At 39.7% G+C, this 8,611-nt stretch overlaps 1 pseudogene; it reads left to right on the top strand.

The window, feature by feature from the left end:
• The first annotated feature begins 1,016 nt into the window (after positions 1–1,016).
• On the top strand, positions 1,017–2,248 carry LOC149398377 (cytosolic sulfotransferase 5 pseudogene; annotated as a pseudogene).
• The last annotated feature ends 6,363 nt before the right edge of the window (positions 2,249–8,611 follow it).

Consider the following 8,611-nt stretch of genomic DNA (forward strand, 5'->3'; position numbering starts at 1 on the left):
ATATATTTTTTTTTTTATTGGGATTTGGGAGCAGTTGAATTAGAGAGAAATTTGTCGGAGAGAATAAGTGGGTTTTGATATGAATTGGGAGCAGTTGAATTAAAGATATTATCCATAAAATTATAAACAATTTAGAGAAATTTGGTGGATGGATATGGAGAGAGAGAGTGTGTATTTGAGTAATCAATTTAATTCATATATTTTTGTTGGACTCAAATCTATGAAAAAAAGTTTCTTAGGCAAATGAGGGGGTTTTTTTTATGAATGTTTTCATAAATTATTTTTGCTACAGAATTTATATATTTATCGTTATTTTTGTCAATAATTGATATCGATAAATCATTATCGAGATTTTAAATATCTATAAAATATGTGTCTGTAAATATATATATATCGGTACATCTCATTATAATCAGACTATTTGTTGGATCTGAATCCTTGGACAAAACACATATTATATAGAAGATTTGTTTTTTCTTCGTATATACAGTGATCGCATTCAGCTAGGTTGATAATCGCAGTCCACTGATGATTTAATTCTATAATCCAAAACTTATCATAATTCATGGTCATCGTAAACCTTGATCTTAATCATTGTTCTTAATTTAGTCTACTGATAATTTTTAACCATCTTATAAATGAGCATCGCCATCCAAATTTCATTATTAGGTCCATTAAATTGCACAACTATTTTATACAATAAACATAAACCTATATTTTGGTAATTCTTTTATCGTATAGTTCATAGACTAAAGACCTCACGCGGACAAACATGATGGTAAAAAATGTGGACCATATAAATTGTTGTGACAACTAAATTAATTCTGAAATCCAAAGCTTCTGTATTATATACGAGGCAGGTCAGTAGGATTAAGCTGTTGCCGTTAGTCATTTAACTACTTGTTAAACTTGTATATTTAATTACGATTATTCTTCACTAAAAAAATAAGAGTAAAATTCGAATGTTATATATACGGCTTCTAGGTACACATGTATATGCACCAAACAAGCTTTCTTTCTTTGAATGATTTAAATTATATATCCTTTTCTTATGCCACTGAAAAACATGTCGTCAGCTATAATCAGCAATAAAACGTCTGATCACAGTCATGCCAATCATGACGATGATGACATTGAGCAGACTGTTTCTCCGCTTCCTAAAGCTCGAAACCGGTTTCTCAGTGAACTTGCACTGTACCAAGGATTTTGGTTCACAACTCCTCTTGTTCCCCGAATCATTAGGTTTCAAAGGAACTTTCAAGCCGATGATCAAGACATCATTGTAGCGTCAAAGCCCAAATCGGGCACCACGTGGCTCAAGGCCCTCTTGTTCTCCGTGGTGAACCGGGCCCGATACACACCCTCCAACTCTCCCTTACTCTTCTCAAACCCCCACAAGTTCGCGCCATTCTTCGAGTTGGAGCTCTACGTTGACCCGGTCAACGCTCCGGACCTGAGCCGCATGGAGAATCCGAGGCTGTTCAGCACGCACATCCCGTACGAGGTCTTGCCTGAATCCATCAAGAGCTCTAAGTGCCGAGTCGTGTACGTGTGTCGAAACCCTCTCGACACCCTCGTCTCACAATGGCATTTTGTTTCTGGCCAAAATGACATCTCGGTGGTGGACCCCACGTGGACCATGGAGGACGAAGTAGACGGGTTCTGCAGGGGAGAGGACGTCTTTGGGCCGTTTTGGGATAATGTTTTAGGGTTTTGGAAGGCGAGCCAGGAGGCACCAGAGAAGGTGTTGTTTCTCAAGTACGAGGATATGAAAGAGGATATCGAGGGTGTCGTAAAGAGGCTCGCGGAGTTCGTGGGTGTTCCTTTCTCCGAAAACGAAGAAAGCGGAGGGGTTGTCCAACAAATCTGCGAGCTGTGTAGTTTTAAGAGTTTGAAAGATATCCAAGCCAAGAACAATCCTGAAAGAGTCTCGCCGGACGTGAAAAATGAGTTGTTTTTCAGAAAAGGTGAGGTTGGGAATTGGGTCAATGAGCTGAGTCCTCAAATGGTGGAACGATTGAGAAAGGTAATCCAAGAGAAACTGAAAAATTCTGGTTTGGTATTCAAAACAGCTTAGAAGATAGTGATGTGTGTTTGTTCTCCTTTCTACTGTTCTTGTGGTCTAATTTGCGTTGAATCAAACTATTTTCATTATAATTTTCAGTACTGTATTAAGTATTTGAGATTCCAAATCAATCTATTGTTTCTTTGTGGCAGCTGGCATGTATTTGTATTTTAGAGAAATTACTGGCGCTTTCAACTATTCAGTCTGTTTAGTTCAAGTCCTAGAGCTTTTTTGAGATTTGATTCCAACATAGTATATTCAAATAGTGTGTATTAATTAATAATAGAATAACACTAAATAAAATATATATATATAAAAAAAAAACGTATAACAAGTGAAGTTACACGTAACCTATGTCAAAGATTGAAGATACTAACACATACAATTAAATATTGATTGTTGGGAGAAATGACATTAAAGATTATTTAATATCAATTGCGTTGTTGATTTATAGCAAATATTTAAGAACTTAGATCGTCTGTCTCCAAACCGTGTCACCTATTGTGTCCCCTCAATAGAATTATGACACATCATCACCCCATTTAACTTCCTCAACGGCCTTATTTTACGTTTTGTTTGCCAAATAGATGAAAAGACACACCCGTAGGTCTATTCTTTCGTCAATCGCCGTCGACCTTTCACCCTTTCGTAAAACTGAACCCACGTCCATCGTTTCCAATTTCATTTTTATTCCGCTCGTTCGTTCATGCGCAAAAAGTTTAAATCTTTCTTTGGCCTCCCGTACACTTTCCGGCGAACAGGTTGGGCGACGAGCATCGCGATGATCTTCGACGTCGGCGCGGCGCTGACTCACCACAGCATGATGCTCCTCCTCCGCGCTCGCCGGAAACTGGACTCCCTCTCCTCCGACAACGAGTCCACCACCATAGCCTCCTTCGGCGACCTAGCGTTCGCCTTCTGCGGAAACGCCGGACTAAAAATGAACGTGTTGTGGATGTTGTCACCGGAGTGGAGGTCGCTCAGTGAGAAAGGGAGAAGAGTCGACGACGATTGCCGAAAGAACAGAGCACGCGCGTGTGTTTTCACCTATTTGGCAAACAAATAGTAAAGTAACGCTGTTGAAGAAGTTAAATGAGATGATGATGTGTCGTGCTTCTATTGAGTGGACACAATAGGTGATACGGTTTGGAGAGAGACGATCTACGTAAAATATTTAAGTGGGTTAAACTCATCAAAACTGAATTTTTAGGGAGGATTATATTGTTGTTGTCTGATGGCTATAAGATTAAATATTAACTTGTCAAGATAAAAAATAATATGACTGAGAAATTGAAACTATAAAAACGTTATAAGTTACCTTATAAATTGATGATTTGGTGGAATAATAAAGAGAGAGATAATAAGAATGCAAAAATAATCTCACATAGGTAGGAAAAACACATTGTCAAGAGTTTATATAAAATTAATTTTAATAAGTATTTGGGCTCAGTGATCCAATATTTGTATATGGACTAAGATGCACACAAGTTCATCGCCACGACAAACGTGCGAGGGTAGGCAGCAACCATTCGTTTGTCCAGCTGGGTAGGTTGAGCTTGAGTTTTCCTACTCGAAAATTAATTTTTGTTGATGCGATTTTTCGCATCACATTTACGACGTACGTATCGCGGAGGAATCCGATTACGCAAATTTGTTTCCTAAAATGATTAGCAGCATACATTCAGAAATTTGTTTATTTGTCGAATTAACTATTTATAGTGGAATTAATTATTTGTTGTTGGATCAAGTAAATAATTAATTGAATTTTAAATTGGGCCTTATGGGCATTGCAAAATTCGAAATTCCTTGGCCCATGGAAAAGCAATTAATTTGTCCATACCCACAGTGGGTATATTGGGAAAACGCCCAAAAACGAAATCATTTGCTCATGGACACATGAAATTCGAAATACCCATAGTGGGTATATTGGGAAAAGAGATAATATTAGATTTAAATTTTTCTCTTTCATGATTTAAATAAAGAGATAATAATATTTAAAAGAAAATAAGATATTTGCATTTATTCTCTCTATATTTAAATTCCTAATATCTAGGACATAATATTAGATTTGATAATATTTCACTATTTAAAAGGGAATAAGATATTGCATTTTTAAATAGATTCCTTATTTAAATGAAGATATTATGGAATAATATATCCTAGATTATGATCTAATGGTTGAGAGGGAAAGTAAGAATTTAAATAAAGATCTAACGGTTGATCTTTAATTAGAGACTAAGGTTTCCTAAAACCTCTCCACTCCACTGCTATAAATAGGGGTTCAAGGGAAGAAAAAATTTAACCTAATTGAAGGAAAAAAATTTGTCACTCCCTCCCTGGCAATGGACGAAAATTTTCTCCCTCTCCCTTTCCCCGAAATTCCGTGATTCCAATCCCATAATCACGGTGAGATCCGAAACACCATTGTTTCGAGATTGAAGTGAGATACAAAAAACTGCCCACTCAGTTGTCCTAATTGTCTCGGAGATTACGTTTCGGAAGACTGCGGTGTCATCATCGACGACTCGAAGCTGATCTGGAAGTCCTCTTCATCGACGAACGCTCAAGAACGAAGACGGATCTGACAAGGCTTGAAGAATTCAGTTCGTGAGCCCAACCCGTAAGTCTTCTCGAACCTTTATTCGTATCGGTTGCTTGATTGCTTCTCCAACTTTATAGTACAAACTCGTAAAACTAGATATTGTTTTAAATATAATCAATATTAATTAGCTTAAGATAGCGTAATTACTTCTTCCGCATGATTATATATCGGGGTTTAATTCTCGACATTAAGAACAAACCATTTAACCTCTTCTGTCTCGGAGTCACTACGTATGAATTGCATCATACTTACCTCAATCCTGAAATGAGACATGTCATTTCATAACTTACATACTCTCATTTGAGAAAGTCAGAGTTCTAGATTCACTATGTGATATAGACAAGACATATTGGTGAAGTACTAAGTTATGAAGATGTCATGAACAACTTTGTGAAGATGTCACGACCCGCGAGCTTCAACTCGCCCACGAGCCGCGACCGATCAACTCCAATATCATACATATTAAACAATAGATCATAATACTTTTATATATATTAAAATAGTTTGCGAAAATCCGGGGAAATTTTTCGCTTTTATAACTTAGAGTCTTATAGCGACTCCTATACAAATACATTCTGGAATGTTTTAACAAAAGATACTAACCCCCGGTTAAGAAACCTCATAGCCCATAGGTCAAGGCAATATGCGCTCGGTCTCGGTCTCGTTTCTCGCTTACAAGCTTTTCCCTTATCTACATTACCAATGGTCATAAAACTATGAGTCGATTGACTCAGTAAGCGGGAGTCTAACCTATGAAAGAAAACATCTAATGCAGAGTCATGTGACGCCACTATCTCTCACCAAATCCTGGCCTCATCCTCCAGCTGATTTACAGCACGCGCCGCGCTTTCGGTGTTTGACAGCTGCATATAATTATAGATCTGCTGAATCTTCTTCAACCATTTCTCAGCCGTAGCTGGTTCAACGTTGCCGTCAAAAGTCGGAGGCTTCTGCTTCCGAAACCTCTCGTACACCGGTTCACCTACCGGAGGAACGACGTCTGGCATCTAGAAGTTCAATTCTACTTGAGAATCCACAGTCACTTGCGGTGGCTCCTCGAGTCGTTCGTCCTGGGCTGGAGGTTTAGGGTTCGGCTGGGGTGGCGCGTTCAATCTCGTCAAGACATCTGCGATCGTGCGGCTATGTTGCTCTATTCGTTGAGCATATCTTGATTTTGACGCTCTTTATGCTCGTCTCATCGAGTAGCGTCAACTCAAACTTTTCAAGATGCGTCTAATCTCTGTGAGATCCGCAGCTGAAACATTCTCGATATTAGACGTACCTCGTCTAGACCCCACTTCCTTCTTATTTTCACATATAAGAGGATGCGCATGGTTGCGCATCACAATCAACCATAACGAGAATGCATAACCAATACGAACTAGCCTCTCAAGGCCTAGTCCAACGAGAGACTTAAACACAAAACGCTAGTTCTCTCGTTACACACACAAAGCAACCACTCTCGTGGTTGACAAGCAAACGTCTACGCAGCTGGGTCAGCCAAAGGCTCAGCGGGATCCTCCTCGAAATCTCCCTCGTCAAATTCAACCCTCTCGTCATCATGCGGAACAACCACCGGAAAAATAATCATCGAGGGTATGGTACTCATATACCACATCGCTTCATGACGGGGAACTCGGTCTGCAATTGCAAGACAACATACGAGGGACAATCAGATTCCAGCGTCAGATATTGGAGCTCTACACACAGCTCCCAATACTCGATACCTCGCTGGCGTCTATGCTCGAGCACATCGGGCACCGGTCCACAATCTCTTGGACAAATCGATTTCCATATCGTACAACCGATTCAAACCGAGCTGGTAGAATCCGTAAGCTTGCTCCTCTCATTCGTCCCTCTCCCCTGGCCTCGAACGTGTGTTGTATCACCTTTTGAAACATCTCCCAAACTCGGCTGATTGCCGTCAGCGGTGAAACGAGTCCATCGACTCAACGTTGGCCAATAAGGAGGGGTCATCGCGATACCCGTACGGAAGCAGTGAAGCGTCGAGACGACACTCATCCACTCACAAGTCAAACCGATCCACCGGCCTCTATGTGGTGGTGCCTCTCACGACACTGAACGTACTTGCAGTCGGAGCAATTTGCGTGACCACATCGTTGTACACCAATTCTTATCAAGGAGGAGAGATCTAAATCTTAGCAACTCATCCTGCATCATGTCGATCCTATCTCTAGACAGGTCAATTCTAAACACAACACTATCACAAGGCATACTCGCGACCTATACCGAGAACACGTATCCCAAGTCTACAGAAACGGCTAAACCTGGGGCTCTGATACCACAAAATCTGTCACGACCCGCGAGCTTCAGCTCGCCCACGAGCCGCGACCGATCAACTCCAATATCATTCATATTAAACAATAGATCATAATACTTTTATATATATTAAAATAGTTTGCGAAAATCCGGGGAAATTTTTCGTTTTTATAACTTAGAGTCTTATAGCGACTCCTATCAACCAACACGAATCCAACTAACTTGTCACAAAATTCGTAACCTTGTCCTTAAATCCACATTTCTATCTCCAAAATCCACCAACAAAAACCGAGCCCACATATCACATCTCAAATCACATTTCACCAATTTCAAATCAACCAATAAAACAAATCACCCACTCAAAACCATTTCCAAATTAATTCCTCAAATCAAATCTCACGTCCCAAACAAGTCCAACATAAGCTCCGATTCAAAATCTAAAGCATGGCAAAGAATTCCAAACCAAAACAATTCCGGAGATACAACGAGCAATCCTACAACCAAACGAGCTCAAACGCTCATATCCATATTCAAACACAAGGCACATAATCGGACTGGTTTGGACAGCGACTGAAAAAATGCATCATAACTCGAGCTATACAACTCGAAATCCAACGATTCCAGTTTCAGAACGTAACTAACTTCCGTACCTTTCTAACGATATATTATAAGCCTACATATGACCAGAATAGCTATCTCAAAAACAGCCCGCAATATTGGGTCGCTGTTCTGGAATTCAGCAGTTCACAGCTTTGAATACCATATTTCAAAAATTCATAACTCTTTCAATACTCAACGGATTATTACGTTCTTGGTCATTTTAGAAAGCCCATAACATCTACTTTCCAGGAAAAATACTAACAAAAATAAACTCATAACACATCGGACTGTCCACGTCCGTTTTATCACCCTATCTGAAACATATTCATTTTCGTCCAAAATCAAACCCAATCCAAGAATTTCATGCTCAATCATCAAATTCATCTCATAATCAACAACAACCAAGCTCAAAGAACAATCAAAACCAACCAAAATCTCAGATTTCATCTCGGATCAAAAACCCCCAAATTTTTTGACTCTATGAACCCTAGAATCAAATCAAACCAAGGATATGAAATCATCACCTCAACCCGTGATATAAGCTTCCCCGGTGAGTCACCACGCCTTCCCCGGCGTTTTCTCTTGCTCCGGCGTCACCGTGGCTCTCGGCGACCTCGATCTTCTCCTCGGTGGCGCGCGCGGAGATGGAGACTCGGCTGGAGACGGCTGGACGAGCGCAAGCAAGGAAGAAGAGAGATGCAAGGGTGGTGCTGGGGTTGATCGGCCGAGAGAGCTAGTTGGAGGAGATTAGAATTTTTTTTTTTCTTTGTTACTCTTTGCAGGTTTCGCTTGGGAGAAGAAGGAAGAAGAATATAAGGACGTGAAGAAGATAAGGAATCCTTGATGATGTGGCAACCTAATACTTATCCTCTTATCTACAAATTAACCCATTTTCTTTGTTTTCTTTCAAATGGGTCCCTTAAAAATTGTTACAACCACATCCTTTTCATATAATTATTTAATTAAATCCATAACCGAATGGATTATAATTATATGATTCGAACCGAGAATTTTCTCGTTCGTTCTCGATTAACTTAAATATATTTAAGGTTTCTCGGAAATAA

Source organism: Urtica dioica, chromosome 5 (assembly GCF_054948205.1).
Source record: "Urtica dioica subsp. dioica isolate 48M chromosome 5, U.dioica_male_clone48M_v1_H2, whole genome shotgun sequence".
Taxonomy (NCBI): domain Eukaryota; kingdom Viridiplantae; phylum Streptophyta; class Magnoliopsida; order Rosales; family Urticaceae; genus Urtica; species Urtica dioica.